The sequence below is a fragment of the Lactuca serriola genome, chromosome 2, assembly GCF_051521515.1.
Source record: "Lactuca serriola cultivar US96UC23 chromosome 2, Lser_US96UC23_V15, whole genome shotgun sequence".
NCBI classification, from domain to species: Eukaryota; Viridiplantae; Streptophyta; class Magnoliopsida; order Asterales; family Asteraceae; genus Lactuca; species Lactuca serriola.
In genome coordinates, this window is record NC_136409.1 from 197,879,650 (window position 1) to 197,897,849 (window position 18,200).

Here is an 18,200-nt window from a genome sequence, read left to right on the forward strand (position 1 = left end):
TATATATATATATATATATATATATATATATATATATATAGTTTTGATTCATAAGATCTTGCTAACAAACTGACATATCAGTGAATATTATTATAAAGGGGAATCATGATATTAATAATAATAATAATAAATAAATAAGCTACTTATATTATTGAAATAAGTAAAGTATATATAAACTTACACTTGCGTTACCCACATGATACATGATTTTATAAGAAGTTAAAAACCAGTTGAATTTATTAATATTAAAACGATGACGATGCAAGCAAAGGTAGGGGAGAAAGGCGTAATCTAGAGACAAAGACCAAGGCACGGTTCCCAATTATTGTTTACCGTGGGACACTGGGACCAATATTCATACCAAAACTTTACATTAAACCCCTTGCATTATCATACAGTTATCATTACATGCCAGGCAACAACGATTAGGTATTTAGGTTTACCAAAGAGGCAAAGACAAATGACCCTGTTTTTTTTTTTTTTTTCCAACTTATATTATACAGTTTTTTTTCCCTAAAATACAAATGATAAAGTAAATGTTAAGAAAGAAATTGAAATTAATAATAGTTTAAATTAAAACAAAACATTACATATTAAAAAAAACAACATTACCTTATAAAAAATCATATATTAATAAAAAAACAAAATTACTAAATTTTTTGATGTTTAACCACATTCCAATCGGATAAATGTGTAAAATCCATCCTATCACTTTGTAATTTGTATGGTAGCTAGTCACCTCCAAAATATCATATTCAACATCAGTTGTAAATAAGGCTTAACCGTGTCAACTTTCGTTTCAAACCATTGCACGTTGAGTTAGGTGTTAGGTGTATTTTGTGCACCTTTTGCACACCTTTTAGTCCTATTTCATGCATCTATTTAGCATAATTGTCCTTCATTTGTCTTGCATTTCATCATATTTCATGTTAGTCTTTAGAACAACCTTATTTGCACATTTTCATGTCTTTTTCAGGTAAACTGGGGGTTGGAGTGCGCTTTAGGAAGTGTCGAGAAGCATTGGTGAAGATTTCAGGATGATCGGGCGAAGAACGAAAAAGTTGGAAAAATCAAGTTTGGATTCGGAGTCTGAGGGGTACACGGGCTGTGTTGGATTTACACTGAAAATTCAACACAGACCGTGTTGACCAAAATGGGAGCTGTTGACCATGCTGAACACGGGCCGTGTCAGTTTTACTCTATGTCCAACACGGGCCGTGTTGACCAAAATGTGAGCTGTTGACCATGCTGAACACGGGCCGTGTCAGATTTACTCTATGTCCAACACGGGCCGTGTTCGACCCAGAAACCAACTTTTGACAGTTTTTCCTATCTTTCATATTACGGGTTAAGGGTCATTTTTACTAGAAGACAACATATCAGAGCACATTTGGAGGTGGATTTTCAAAGGTTTTTGCAAGGGTTTGATTAGCAATCATTTGGAAACATTATTTCTAGTATTTGTAAGTTGTAATTGCACCTTAATTCCATATTTTATTCTTGTAATCTTATTCTAGCCATGTGTGGCTAGAACCCTAGTTTCTCCAATTTCATGTTTTGACTTCTTGGTAGTGACTTCAATCATATGACATGATGTTTGTTCTTAATTTCTATCTAATGAATTTGATTTTGCTTCAATCGAATGTTTGATTCTAATTGTGATTCTTATTGGCCATTTGAATTAGGGTTAGGTCATTCAAGTTATCTCTTTTACAAAATCTGTAATTGTTTTGTGAAATTGAACAAGTAACAAACATTAAATTGACCTCTATTGAATGAATTTAGTGTAAATCTTATTCATACACTTTTACACTCCCGAGCTTATGAGGAGTATTGGGTGTTGTTGGGAACATTTGATGGGTTTGAGCCATAAGAACTTTCCTATGTGCACATGCAAATCCTAATTGCTTGGATCTAGGTTTCTCTAATTGAACATGCATTGTATCCAAGACTTTCTGTAACATCCAAAATTTCAAAACAATTTAAACTTTTCAAAATCACCCATTTTATTAACATTATTGTAAAAGGTTTTCAATACATTATTAAACAGAGTAATTTCCCCGGTTCATATCATAAAACACCAACGCGAGGAACGGTACGATCACGCCTTTGCCTTGCCACAGACTCTTGAGAACCTGAAACATAAAACCACAACTGTAAGCCCGAAAGCTTAGTGAGATACCCCCAGAATACCAACCACATATACGCCTTTCCAGGCCCTAACCTTCCGGTCCATGTGTCTCAGGGGACTTCCGTCCCTGCTGGGTAAACCTTCCGGTCCTACCCACGCCGACCTTTCGGTCCATCACACAACATATTCGCCTTCCGGCCCATAACATATTGCCTTCCGGCCCATAAGCATAAAATGCACAAATAACATAACAAACAATCATATAACAGTTCATAGACAACAATCGATCACAGATCACATATCATAGCATTACTCTAACGAGATACCGGTCTAGCCGGTCACTATCATAACATTACTCTATGAATCAGTCAACATACTAAATGCATACATACGCCTTTCCAGGCCATGACCTTTCGGTCCACATATGCCTTCCAGCCCATAACATATATTGCCTTCCGGCCCATAACATATAACAACTGACAACTACCCGGATTTCCATCCAATAAAAGGGTTGGCATTGGTGCCATAAACCCTAGCGATATAGTGAGGATAACTCACCTCGAACTGCTGACTGAACAGGTAGCTCAAGCTGCTCCGATCACTGATACGATCTCCACCTCTGGATAGTCACCAATGCACTGAACTCAAACAATAACAACAATTACCAACATACCCCTGGAACCACTGGTCAATCCTTGGTCAAAGACAAGGTCAAAGTCAACCCCTGACTGACCCTACTCGCCGAGTCAACCCTATGACTCGCCGAGTCCCCTTACTCAGAACTTCACTTAACCCGCGACCTAACTCGCCGAGTCACCCCAAGACTCGCCGAGTTCAACGACTCTGAGTCCACTCGCCCTTGACTCACCGATTCCTTAAGATTCCTTTTCTACACGTCGAGTATCCCCTTTTTACTCGACGAGTTCCTCCTGGAAGAATCGCGGGGCTACCCCGACTCAACTCGCCGAGTCTGAAGAACAACTCGGCGAGTCCCAGTGAATCTTCAAGCTACTCGCCGAGTCTGAAGAACAACTCGGCGAGTCCATGCCATGCAGACGAGCAACTGCTTCCTGAAATACGTATGGTCCCGAGATATACAATCATGGGACTTTCTGGACTGCTAAACATCTTATTACTGGGTTACAAACGTTGGGTAACAATATAATAATCCATCTAATCACCAAATGGGTTTCATAAACCCTAAATTCGTGTACACATCAATATAGTAGAAATGATCCGAAATATTACCCGAATAACTCCCTCTCTGTGTCTCCAAACCTCAGAACTCGATCCCCTTGATATTCCTTTGGCCAGAACTCTTCTTCTTCTTGCCTAACAAATTCTTCAAGGTTCCAAAAGCTTTCTCTCCTGCTCTAGACGTCCACAACGATTAGGGTTCTTCTCAATCGGCCAAAAGACGGACAATGACGGCCTAAGAGGCGTTATATACGATCCAAAACCGAACGGCTAGGGTTTCTGCTGAACAGCGTCGACTCGTCGAGTCCATATCTGGACTCGTCGAGTCCAGTCGCGAACCCGCGACCAAGTCTGCGGTCCTACTCGGCGAGTCTAGGCTCCAACTCGCCGAGTCCCCTCTTAAAACACCCCAAATCATAATTATATCAATATTTGAAATTCCGGGCTGTTACACTTTCAATACTAGATCTAATGTAAACAATTGATTCTAATCATATGAATTAGGATCTAGAACAATACCTTGGATTACTTGCTTGATACTTCTTCTTCTTGGAGCTTAGAGTCACAATTGTCACTCCTCTAATGGCTTACAAACACCAACTAGCAAGAGAATGATCTTGAGAGAGAGAGAGAGAGAGGAGGGTGAGAAATCGGCTCTAGGGTTCCTTGCCTTGCATGAGTGCCGATTTCCCTCACCCTAGGGATCTATTTATACTATGAGCTACTAGGGTTTCACCTTTAACCCTAATTGAATAACTTAGGCCCTAAGCAATCCAAGATCCTCCTAGATACTAGGCTTGGACGATTTTATGGTCCTCCAACCCTAAAATCCGTCCACCCTTATATCCATAAGGATACATAGCCTAAAACACAACTATCACACATTTGACAGTTTATGCCCCTTTATTCAATTAACCTCTTTAAGTCACCAAATTAATTCTCAATTAATATATGACTTATATTAATCAAATAACATTATTATTCCTTTAATATATTATTCTCATAATATATTAACAATAATATATCTTCTCTCTTAACAAATCATCCTGTCAAGTTGCTATGTTGAAGGCAACCCAAAAGGACCATGCACAACCGGGTCAAGTACTTACCAAATATAGTTACAACCTTAGACACTAATCCAACAGTCTCCCACTTAGATAAGTCTAGTAACTATATATGCAAACACAATCCGATTAGCAATCGTAGCTCTCAAAGACGCTGTCAAACTCTGATCTTATCAGTATCCTATTCTTTAGATAAGGGATCGTACAATCCTCTATTTAGATATTATGCGAACAATCTTATGGAACTTATTGTCCATCAATTGGTTTCTCGACTTCAGATTCATTTGACATAGAACTTAATTGAACACATCAATTCAGTCCTGACCGGGCCCGACACATAAGTCAAATCAAATCATCGAGGGGCCCTGATATCGCTTTTACCTTCTTAGGATAAAAGTAACAGATAAACTTCAACTTATATGCATTTACTATTTACTAATCAATCATACACAACAATGCTTTTTATGACATCAATTTACTGATGCGGTTTCGCATTATCAATGCACAACCAATTAATAAACAATAAACCATATATATTGGTTTTAAGACCATATGATATTATCGTCTTGCGATCACTTGTGTCTCATTCCAAAAAGTAATTCCAGCAAGCACGGGTTTATTCCAATGCTCAAAACTTGTTCATAAGCACTCATGAACGTTGCAGCAAACCTTTGCTATGTCTAATACCTTTTAGACAATCTACATACCAATTCATGACGATCTTCATTCATATCTACTTCCAACATATGAACGATTGTGGACCATTCGAATAATTCGATTATTCTTAAATAACTCAATTATTCAGGAAGTCAAAACATGCAAAAATGAAATAATAGTTAAACAATTAACATAAGACAGTAGCTTTACTTATATTTAATACTCCTTTATTTAATCATCAAATGTCAATTACATTTATCTATTACATGTTTCCAAAACTATCTAATTTAAACTAATATCGTCTTTTAGCCCAATGCTCCTAGCGTGCTGCAAATGCTTAACCCTGCTCAGTCCCTTCGTAAGCGGATCTGCTGGGTTATCCTCTGACGATACTCTCTTTACTACGAGGTGACCTTCTTCTACTCAATGTCTAATAAAGTGATATTTTCTGTCGATAGGCCGAAATCTACCATGATCCCTCGGTTCCTTGGTCAAGGCAACCGCTCCTTCATTATCACAGAAAATTTCTATAGGCTCCTTTATGGTAGGCACAACTCCAAGATCACCAATGAAGTTCTTCAACCACATCGCCTCCTTTGACGCTTCGCTCGCCGCAATGTACTCTAATTCGCACGTTGAATCAGCTACGGTTCTTGTTTGGAACTTTTCCAGGTCACTGCTCCTCCATTAAGGGTAAAGACCCAGCCCGACTACGAATGGCAGTTGTCCCTGTCGGTCTGGAAGCTTGCGTCACTATACCCTCGCACCTTTAAGTCATCACTCCCTCCGAGGACTAAGAACCATTCCTTGGTCCTCCGAATGTACTTAAGTATATTCTTGACCGCAATCCAATGAGCCCTGCCAGGGTTCCCTTGATATCTACTGACCATGCTCAAAGCAAAGGCCACATCAGGGCGAGTGCAAGTCATAGCGTACATGATTGAGCCAACTGCGGAAGCGTAGGGTACTCGGCTAATCTCAGCTATTTCGGCTTTTGTACTCGGACTTTGAGTCTTACTCAATTTGGCATTACTCTGTATTGGTAGTTCTCCCTTGTTCGAGTTTTGCATACAAAAACGTTTTAGTAAAAATGTGTTAACCACATCCTGTATGGACTTAAGCAAGCGTCTCACAAATGGAATCTTTGCTTCGATGAGAAAGTCAAAGAGTTTGGATTTGTACGAAGTGAAGATGAATCATGTGTATATGTCAAGGCTAGTGGGAGTATAGTTAGCTTCCTCGTTTTGAATGTCGATGACATATTGCTCATAGGAAACGACATCCCGACTCTGCAGGAGGTTAAGTCCTGGCTCGGGAAGTGCTTCGCTATGAAGGACCTCAGAGAGGCTTCCTATATTTTGGGAATAAGGATAGTGAGAGAACGAAGTAAGATACTAATAGGACTTAGTCAGAATACTTACTTGGATAAGGTACTAAAACGTTTTAGTATGGAAAACTCGAAGAAGGGAGAACTACCGATACAGAGTAATGTCAAATTGAGTAAGGGGTTGTTTGTTTTTTTTGTGAAGAGCTGCGCAACCACTTTTGTCTGCGCCGCGCAGACATATGCCCTCGCAGAGTGTTTGTTTTACGGAAGTGCGCAGACCAAAAAACGTCTGCGCGAGGTCTTCCTGGCGCAGACATGGGCCACTGTCTTCAAAGGTCTTCAGACCAAATTTTAACCTAAAAAAAAAAAAAAAAAAAAAAGACCACCTGTTTTTGTTTTCTTTCTCTTTTTGCTGAAAATACATTTTTAATGTTTATGACATGGAATTAAGTTTGAAAAATTAATTTATTTCAACAGCTGCAGACGTTAAAAACAAACAGTCTTCTTATTGCAGACTGCAGACATTTGGTCCACCTCTTCTGCTGCAGAGGCTTGCAGATGTGGTCCGCAGACTGCAGACATTTTGGCTTCAAAAAAACAAACAACACCTAAGACTCAAAGTCCGAGTACAGAAGCCGAGATAGTTGAGATGAGCCGAGTACCCTACGTTTCCGTAGTTGGCTCAATCATGTATGCTATGACTTGTACTCGCCCAGATGTGGCCTTTGCCTTGAGCATGGTCAGTAAATATCAAGGGAACCCTGGCAGAGCTCATTGGATTGCGGTCAAGAATATACTTAAGTACCTTCGGAGGACCAAGGAATGGTTTTTAGTCCTTGGAGGGAGTGATGACTTAAAGGTGCGAGGGTATAGTGACGCCAGCTTCCAGACCGACAGGGACAACTACCGTTCGCAGTCGGGTTGGGTCTTTACCCTTAATGGAGGAGTAGTGACTTGGAAAAGTTCCAAGCAAGAGACCGTAGCTGATTCAACGTGCGAATCATACTATATTGCAGCGAGCAAAGCGTCAAAGGAGGCGATGTGGTTGAAGAACTTCATTGGTGACCTTGGAGTTGTGCTTGCCATAAAGGAGCCTATGGAAATTTTCTGTGATAATGAAGGAGCGGTTGCCTTGACCAAGGAACCGAGGGATCATGGTAGATCTCGACATATCGACAGAAAATATCACTTTATTAGACATCGAGTAGAAGAAGGACACCTCGTAGTAAAGAGGGTATCGTCAGAGGATAACCCAACAGATCCGCTTACGAAGGGACTGAGTAGGGTTAAGCATTTGTAGCATGCTAGGAGCATTGGGTTGAAAGACGATATATTTTTAGATTAGATAGTTTGGAAACATGTAATAAATAAATGTAATTGACATTTGATGATTAAATAAAGGAGTATTATTTATAGGTAAAGCTACTGTCTTATGTTAATTGTTTAACTATTGTTTCACTTTGCATGTTTTGACTTCCTGAATAATTGAGTTATTAAGAATAATCGAATTATTCGAATGGTCCACAATCTTTCATATGTTGGAAGTAGGTGTGAATGAAGATTGTCATGAACCGGTGTGTAGATTGTCTAAAAGGTATTAGACATAGCAAAAGTTTGCTGCAACGTTCATGAGTGCTTATGAACAAGTTTTGAGCATTGGAATAAACCCGCGCTTGCTGGAATCACTTTATGGAACGTAACGCAAGTGATCGCAAGACGATAATATCATATGGTCTTAAAACCAAGATATATGGTTTATTTTTTATTAACTGGTTGTGCATTGACAATGCGAAACCGCATCAGTAAATTGATGTCATAAAACGCATTGTTGTGTATAATTGATTAGTAAATAGTAAATGCATATAAGTCGAAGTTTTATCTGTTACTTTTATTCTAAGAGGGTAAAAGCGATATCAGGGCCCCTCGATGATTTGATTTGACTTATGTGTCGGGACCGGTCAGGAATGAATTGATGTGTTCAATTAAGTTCTATGTCAAATGAATCTGAGATCGAGAAACCAATTGATGGACAATAAGTTCCATGAGATTGTTCACACAATATCTAAACAGAGGATTGTACGATCCCTTATCTAAAGGATAGGATATTGATAAGATCTGAGTTTGACAACGTCTTTGAGAGCTACGATTGCTAATCGGATTGTGTTTGCATATATAGTTACTAGACTTATCCAAGTGGGAGACTGTTGGATTAGTGTCTAAGGCTGTAACTATATTTGGTAAGTACTTGACCCGGTTGTGCATGGTCCTTTTGGGTTGCCTTCACCATAGCAACTTGACAGGATGATTTGTAAAGAGAGAGAATATATTATTGTTAATATATTATGAGAGTAATATATTAAAGGAATAATAATATTATTTGATTGATATAAGTCATATATTAATTGAGAATTAATTTGGTGACTTAAAGAGGTTAATTGAATAAAGGGGCATAAACTGTCAAATGTGTGATAGTTGTGTTTTGGGCTATGTATCCTTATGGATATTAGGGTGGACGGATTTTAGGGTTAGGATACCTTAAAATCGTCCAAGCCTCATATCTAGGAGGATCTTTGGATTGCTTAGGGCCTAAGTTATTCAATTAGGGTTAAGGGTGTAACCCTAGTACCTCATGGTATAAATAGACCCCTTGGGTGAGGGAAATCGGCCATACTCTTGCAAGGAAGAACCCTAGATCCGATTTCTCACATCCTCTCTCTCTCTCTCTCTCAAGATCATCCTCTTGCTAGTTGGTGTTTGTAAGCCATTAGAGGAGTGACAATTGTGACTCTAAGCTCCAAGAACAAGAAGTTTCAAGCAAGCAACTCAAGGTATTCTTTTAGATCTGATTTAATATGATATGATTCAATTGTTACCCTAGATCTAGAATTGTAAGCCTTGGATACATTGCATGTTCAATTAGAGAAACCTAGATCCAAGCATTAGGGTTTGCATGTGCACATAGGAAAGTTCTTATGGCTCAAACCCATCAATTAAAACATTTCATCTCATTCAAAAACCATTAAGTTCATACATATTGTTTTCAAAATAGTTTAAACATCAGAGTATCCCCCAGAACCATATCACATAAATCATAAAACGTGAGGAGCGGTCCGATCACGCCTTCGCCTTGCCACGATCTCCAGAAGTACCTGAAACAATACACTGAACTGTAAGCCCGAAAGCTTAGTGAGTTACCCCCAAAATACCAACCACACATAAACATACTCATAACATATCATAAATAGAACAACCATGCACATCGGGTCCACCGTGTGACAGGTCTGCCCGCACCGGGCCTTCAGTCCACCTGTTCCACCCTCCGAGTCTAGTCATGTACATCGAGTCTATAGTGTGATTGGTCCGCCCGCACCGGGCCTTCAATCCATCTGGTCCACTCTCTGAGTCTACAGTATGACTGGTCCGCCCACACCGGCCTTCAGGTGGCCCGGTCCACTTTCTGAACCTTGGCACATCTGGTCCGTCCTCTTGGGGCCTTCAGCCTATCCGGACCGCTCGCTGGGCCTTCGGAATATCCGGTCCGCCCTGGGTATATTGACCTATAGCACAAAGCATGACTCGCCTCAACCCAACCCATGTCAAACAACCATGTGCACAAACAACAATTAATCACATAACAAATCCTTAACCAGACAAACAGTCTAACAGATCACATAGCATATCATCATCCTAACCAGGATTCCGACCTAACCGGTCACTAGCATAACATTACCCTATATACCGGGTACTGACCTTAACCAGGTCACTAACATAGCATTACCCTAAATACTGGGTACCGACCTTATCCAGGTCATTAACATAGCATTACCCTAAATATCGGGTACCGACCTTAACCAGGCCACTAACATAGCATTACCCTAAATACCGAGTACCGACCTTAACCAAGTCACTAACATAATACCATCCCAATTACCAGGATGCAGATCTAGCAAAGCAATAACATAACAAACAATACCCGGATTTCCATCCGATAAAGGGCCGACCTTGGTGCTGTAGACCCTGTCGATATAGTGACGATAACTCACCAGCAATTGTCGACTGACGAGATAAGACCAAGCTACTCCGCCCACCGAAACGAACTCCACCACAGAACACTACCAAAGAACCAATTCCATAAATACAAGAATTACCAAAATATCCTTGGAAATCAAACTGGTCAACTCTTGGTCAAAGTCAAAGTCCTCAGTCGAAGTCAACCTTCCTGGTTGATTCTACACGCCGAGTCAACCCGTCGACTTGCCGAGTTCCCATTCCCAGAAAACTCTCATAACACAACTTAACTCGCCGAGTCACCCCAAGACTCGCCGGGTCCAACGATCTCTGAGTCCCATCCTGTCCGACTCATTATGTCGCTGACCGACTCACTTAATCCAAGGATTTAACCAAAAGAGGTTGGGGTCTGCGACCAAACTCGCCGAGTCCAAGAATAGACTCACCGAGTCCAAGGCAATCTTCAACAGACTCGCCGAGTTGTTCTTCCAACTCGCCGAGCCATGCACATGTTCATACAACTCGTTGAGTACACCCATGTGACTCGCCGAGTCTCTTCAGTTCTCAATCCATTCAAAGGCTTTTCAAGCCGTGCAGGGGATCCAATCCATAGATCCACCCTTCTACAATCTAACCCTCCCATAAATTTGCAAACTTTATGTGAAAGCATGGAGATATAGGCCCAAAACACACTAGGGCTTGGGTTTTAGACAAAGGGGCTTCAACAACAACTCAATGACTGAAACTTTATGACATTATGGACCATCACAAGCCTAGATCTGAAGTAGCAACCTCAGATCTTGTGACATCCCTATTTTCTCGGCCAGAAAAGACCGATTTTGTTCATGCTTTATAAAAATCAGAGTACCTATTTTAATAAAAGTATTGCAGAATTTATTCCCAGAAAAACACGATAAATACGTTATCAAAGCATTTCCAAAGAAACGTATTTTATTCATTTTAAAACATTTGGGATGTCATCGTCAATACAGAAACATAAGCATAAACAGAACTTACATTCATTTACACTAGTGATCTATATCTCCTTAATCTCTCAGTGTAATGTCACTTCATATCGACACCTGTGATATAAATAAACTGAGTGGGTCAGGTTGGGAAACCTGGTGGGTACATAGGGTTTTCAACCCACAATAATATAATTATTATGTTTAAACAATCAAACAATCAACCCAATTACCCATCCTCATTATCTTCTTTAGTCTTAAGGATCTACCCAAAGAATAAGCTATTACTCGTTCATTCATTCCTAAGGATCATCCTAAGGAATCGGAACGAAGTCCATCGTTGCCACGGTTTACACAACAGGCACTAAGTCTGCATAGTCGCCAGGGGTTAGGCATCAAGTCTGCATGATCGCCAAGGTTTACACAACGGGCACTAAGTCTACATAGTCGGCAGGGTTTAGGCATCAAGTCTGCATGATCGCCAAGGTTTAGGCACCAAGTCTGCATGGTCGCCAAGGTTTAGAGTACACCGGGTGAACACATCGTTCAGAACACCTACAGGTTGCGAGCCTGCTAGTGTTCCACTGGACTGTCTAGAATAGTCCGTGGTTGTCATCCATACTCTGCTGAATGACGGGGCCATCGTTTAGGAAAAGGCTTCTCACATCGTCCACCTCTCACCCTCACCTCGTGGTCTATAACACATCTCAACTCATCATCCAACTCATATTCCATCTATGACATCTACCCATGTTTTACCCCAACATTATCGTAGATATAAAGTACATATACAGTTTAAATCATTTAAAACATGTATAAAATCGTTCATCCAGCATAGACAGCAAGTATTCAGATAATATGCACACATAGCACGTAATTTATATAAAATACTTCATATCTATGTGTAAGATGAAAGTAACTATGCACTCACCTGAGAAGGTGGTGACTCGGTACTCGGACATCGCTTCGTTTACTTTAAAATAATTTCCTTCGACGAAACCTAGTATTATTACCACTAGATTTTAGTCTAATATTTACCGTGACTAATTATTAGTCTTATTATCATTATTATTATATAAACGTTTAAACAATACTTTCCAACCACTATGTACGGACAGGGGCCAGACAAAAAACACCGGAGGGAAGGACCATTTTGGCGTATAGCACTTCTGAAATCCAACAACCTTATGCGGCCCTTTAAACCAAATTCTCCGTACCGCGAGTAGTTAAAAAGATATTATAACGACACTTATATAAGTCATAATAATAGTTCAAATATTTATTATAAGTTCATAATAACAATATTAATTTTAAATATAAGCTATATTAAAATAGGGTAAGCATAACTTACTTACAAGGGGATTTTAGCTACGAGTCGGGCTCTGTAGGGGCAAAACTTCGTCGCTGAATCTTTCTAAGAAAGATTCGTGCAGCGCTTCAGCGCTCACCTTACTATACTGAAAACTACAGAAAGAGAAGTCAAATCACGAGGGGCCGAAATGCTTGGGGGATAAGGAGAGAAAGACTCTTGAATCAAGAGAATGGTGCAAGAAATATGAGAGCCCAAGGCTCTTATTTATACTAATTGAATTTTCAAAAACTACCTTCCATAATTAATTAATGACCTTTTAGTTATATAAACAACTAAACACCCCTCTATAATACTATTTTAAATGGATTTAATGATATTTATACTAAACTAATGTCGAAAGAACTCAACATTAGTCTTATAATGACCGCATCGTCGATACCTTTCTAATGATATATACATATGTATATATATATATATATATATATATATATATATATATATGTGTGTGTGTGTGTGTGTGTGTACGTATATATAATTTTTACTTTATTTTAATACGTAAATATGCTATTATAATTTTTAACTCGTTCATACGAACTCCGTTTTTTACGTTATTTATATCCACGTGTAGATGGAGACGTACTCTACAACTTTCGTTTAGACTCCATCGGCTAATTTTGACTTTATTTTTAAAGTTTAGGTTGTGTCGGCTAAAAACCGCTCGATCTAATACTCGAACTTCGGGCTGTACACCGCTAAGCCGAAATTTCGAAAAACCATAACTTCTTCATACGAAGTCAGATTTGGGCGTTCTTTTTATGGACGTTCTCAGGTTAAAATATTTTACGACTTTCAATTAGATTACTAAGGCTAAAAGTCTCTATATCATAAATTCACTATTTACGTCTTCCCGGTGCCGTGCCGGTTCCGTCGCGAAACTTCGACGAGTCATAACTTCATCGTTATAACTCGGATTTCGGCGCTCTTTATATGTACGGAACCCTTGAGACATATTCTACAACTTGGTTAAGATTATTTATTCTAAATAATATTTTGTCAAAAATTCATTTTCGACCCCTATTATCTCTAAATTGACTAGCCTGGATCTACGGGCGTTACAGATCTAAGCCTTTAACTCGAAATAGCTCTTAATCATACAAAAAATGCCGCAAATTTCACATGATAATAGATCTAAATGCGAAAGAGCCCAAGAAACAGATTATTACCTCCAATATAAGTTCCAACTGAAGTAGATCCCGGATCTACACCCTTCCTTCGCAGCAAACCTCTTGATCTTCAAGCCCCTTTCCACCAAAACCACTTATCAAGGCTCCAAATTGCTTCCAAGGGCTCTTACTCACGATTTAGGGTTTCTGGAACTCAAAAGGGTAGCAAAGAGGCTGAGGGTGGGTTATAATGTGCTTTATATAGGGCATAACCCCTGGGATTAGGGTTTTCTCTCTTCAGCACTACCTCGTCGAGTCCAAGCCGCCGACTCGGCAAGTTGGCCACTTTAACCGCGACAGAATCCCGCTCCGACTCAGCGAGTAAGCGGACCTACTCGTCGAGTCCCTTTCCTAAATTTACACTTTTGGCCCTTCATTGAACATTAGAAATTTGGGGTGTTACTTAGACCCTTTGGCAATTTTGGAGAGCCCACTTATTAATTTAGTGCTCATCATTTTAGGCTGTCAGGGTGGTCGGTGATATAGCGGCGGGAGACCCAGTTCAGTTATGTAACGACGTAAATTTCAAAACAAATTTTCACTTTTTAATAATGTAATTTCATTCATAAAAATTCTCAATTCTCAATGTATCACATAACAATTCCATAAAATCACATCCCAATATCAAATGTATGAAACTCTGTAGTGTGTACTGGTCATGTCGCCGCCTTCCCGCGATCCTCACTGGTACCTAAAACACATCACACAAACACTGTAAGCACAAAGGCTTAGTGAGTTCCCCAAAATACCACATACAACACATACGCCACTCGAGGCTACAGTACGACCCTCCGGTCGATGTATCTCAACGGGACCCTCTAGTCCCGTAGCTCGTTGGACCCTCTGGTCCGGTCATAGCTCGTCGGACCCTTCGATCCAGTCTGTATCGTTGGACCCTTCAGTCCGGTCTATATCGTTGGACCCTCCAGTCTGGTCTATACAACATACCGCATACATACAACCAAAATGCACATAATCTCAAACATACACATAGCATACAAGACCCTTCGGTCTACACATAATACCAATCTAGGTAATGTATAGTGAGAATACTCACCTTGGGTATCTCAGATAATCTCGCACACGAACACACTGGTCTAGCCCCCACCTAAACACATAACTTAGCATCTGGTTCTTGGTATGTATTCTGTTATTAAATCTTTAATTATTTTGCATTTTTGGCATTGGACTCGGCGAGTCGAAGGACTGACTCACCGAGTAGAAACGGGATGAGACGTGGAGTTTAAGTTACGGACTCGGCGAGTTGGGTCCCGGACTCGGCGAGTAGCCGCTGTCTGGACAAAAACCCTAATACAGGGGTTTATGCTCCCAAACACCCTAATACAGGGGTTTGCACCCTATTTAAACGACCTTATGCAGCCTCCATTCCCCCCTTTATGCTCCCAAACACTTCTCATAGCAAACCCTAGCCGTTCTTGAGAAAATCTAAGGCTTTTAAGTGATTCTTGTGAGTTTTGACCTCAAGGAAGAAGGAAGAGCATAGAAGGATCAAGAGGAGACTAAAGGATTCAAGTTTGGTTCATCATTTGCAGTCTACAGAAGGTATAAAGTCTTAACCTTGCTCATTCATTTGTTAGATCCCTCTTTGAGGTGATTTAGGGCTTTTATAAGCCATTTTTGGTGGCCAACCATGTTTGCAAATATGGTTGGGGGTTTGAGCTTCTGGATCATGTCATTATCGGAGTCACAAGACAGATTTGGGTTGCTTTTGCACCCAAGGAAGGCCCCATGCACCAAAAGAACCATTTTAAAGCCTTTTAAGCTCAAAAGTCCCATGCATGCACGTAAAGTTTGTAACTTTACGTGCTAGATCGAGTTTAAGGGCTTGGATCTATCTTTTGGACAAGTGTTGTACATCAGAAATTGAAGTTTTAAGGAGGGGATGTGACCGACTCGGCGAGTCCAAGGGTTCTGTCCCATATAGGGATGCAAACGGGGGCGGATATTTGCGGAGATGGCAAAACCCGCCCCCGTACCCGAATTTCAATCCCCATAACCATCCCCATCCCCGCCCGACATAAACCCGATGGGTTTGGGGTCAGAAATCCCCACCGGGTATGAGAAACCCGACGGATACCCATTTACTAAGCAAATCCAAAAGGTTAGACTATTTTTTCCAAGCCAATTTATTTTAAATTATTTTGCTTTATAATTTTTAGCTACGCAAAGAATTTATCAAAATACTACGAAATATTAATTCACAAGTAAATTGAAGCGTGAATGGTAGTATAAATATGTGAATGAATGGTAGTACAGATATGTGGTATGGTTCCATGATACTTATAAAGGCTTCTTACGTGGTCTTTTTTTTGTACAAGGACCAATGTGGGATGAGTTTTTATGATTTGTTATTATTTCTTACAATTTGTTTATATTCATAGTAATCCCACATCGTCATACGCTTAAAACTAAAAGGTGGACAATTACATTATAAGAGAAGCATTGCAGCGCCACTTACACAAGTTAAACTCAATGCACTAATTAAACCTATATATAATGTTGTTTGTTAATCATGTTATAGTATAGTTTTGTTAATCGTATCTTTTTTTAAGAAAACGAGTGGTGTTTATATATATATATATATATATATATATATATATATATATATATATATATATATATATTCGGGTATTAAATCGGTGGATAGTATCATACCCGTCCCCGCCCCATATCCGCTTCGGGTATGAAAACTAATCCCCGTATCCACCCCATTACCCATCAAGGCGGGGAATCCCCACCCCGTTAGGGTCGGGTAACCGCGGGTATCCGAATCCACGGGTCAAAGTTGCATCCCTAGTCCCATATCAGTGAGGGTCAAAAGGACCAGATGAATGTGGAAAGGTTTTAGGGAGTCCCGGGGAGTGACCCAACGTTCTGGACTAAGCAAATTGTTCTGGAAATGCATGGTACTCGACGAGTGCATGAACGGAATCGGTGAGTCCAAGGAAATCTTCATAGAACTCGACGAGTTGTTCATCAACTCGGCGAGTCGAGGACATAACGTGTTCATCGGATGAAGATTAATTCGATGAGTTGTTCATACAACTCAGCGAGTTGGATGAAGGACCATTGAGTATCAGTTAGGAAGTGAACTCGTCGAGTCAATGCCTAACTCGACGAGTAAAGACGGGAGTAAAGACAATCGAATGGATATGGACTCGACGAGCTGGCAAGCCAACTCGGCGAGTCGGGTCAACCGGAAGTTGACTTTGACTTGTCTTTGACTTGGAGGTCGGGTCATTTTACCCTAGGAATAGTATCAATGTCTGATTAAGTGTTTTATGGAAATATACTCGGGGGACCGCCGGAGCAGTTGTCAGACATTTGTGGATCAGCTTTTCATCAGCCAGCCTTTGAGGTGAGTTACCTTCCAGTAGCGGTGGGTCCACGGCCATAATTTCGGCCCACCAGTAGGAGTTGTATGTTAGATGATTGTCTTTGTGATATTCATCTAGGTTTGCTACCACTTGATATGTTTATTTGCTAGCATGTTATTATGTTATGTGATAGTCGTAGTAGTAGGGGTGAAATAGTCCCCAGTACCCGGTCGAAAGGACCGAAGGGGAGGCCGACACCCAGATATGCGAGGCAGTGTCCGGTTGAAAGGACCGAAGGGGAGGCCGGAGCCCATATATGCCAGACAGTGTGCGGTCGAAAGGACCGAAGGGGAGGCTGGCACCCAGATATGCCAGGCAATGTCCGGTCGAAAGGACCGAAGGGGAGACCGGCACCCAGATATGCTAGGCAGTGTCCGGTCGAAATGACCGAAGGGGAGGCTAGCACCCAGATATGTTAGGCAGTGTCCGGTCGAAAGGACCGAAGGGGTAGGTCGGGCACCCAGATATGCCTGACAGTATTTGTATGTTATGTGATTGTATGGTGTGTGGTATGATGGGGGAACTCACAAAGCTTCGTGCTTACAGTTTACAGTTTTGTTTTCAGGTACCTCTTCTTCGAAGGGGAAGGAGCTGGCGCGGTAGCGGCACATCATACACACACATTGTTTTCCGCACCATGAGTTATTCTGGGATTTGTACTCTGAAATTATGGTTGTTTTTATGTTTTGGTTTTGGGACACGAAATATGTTTATGAAATGATAGGATCAAACGATGTTTATTCACAAATGTTTTCCAAAGTATTGATTAAAAAATGAAATTTTTGGACGTGAAAATTGGGTCGTTACAAGTTGGTATCAGAGCCCTGGTTTGAGGGATTCAGACACACCTCCGGGGGTGTCTGAACTCAAATCAAGGGATTAAAGGATTTCGAAAAAGAAAAAGTTTTCTAAAGGATT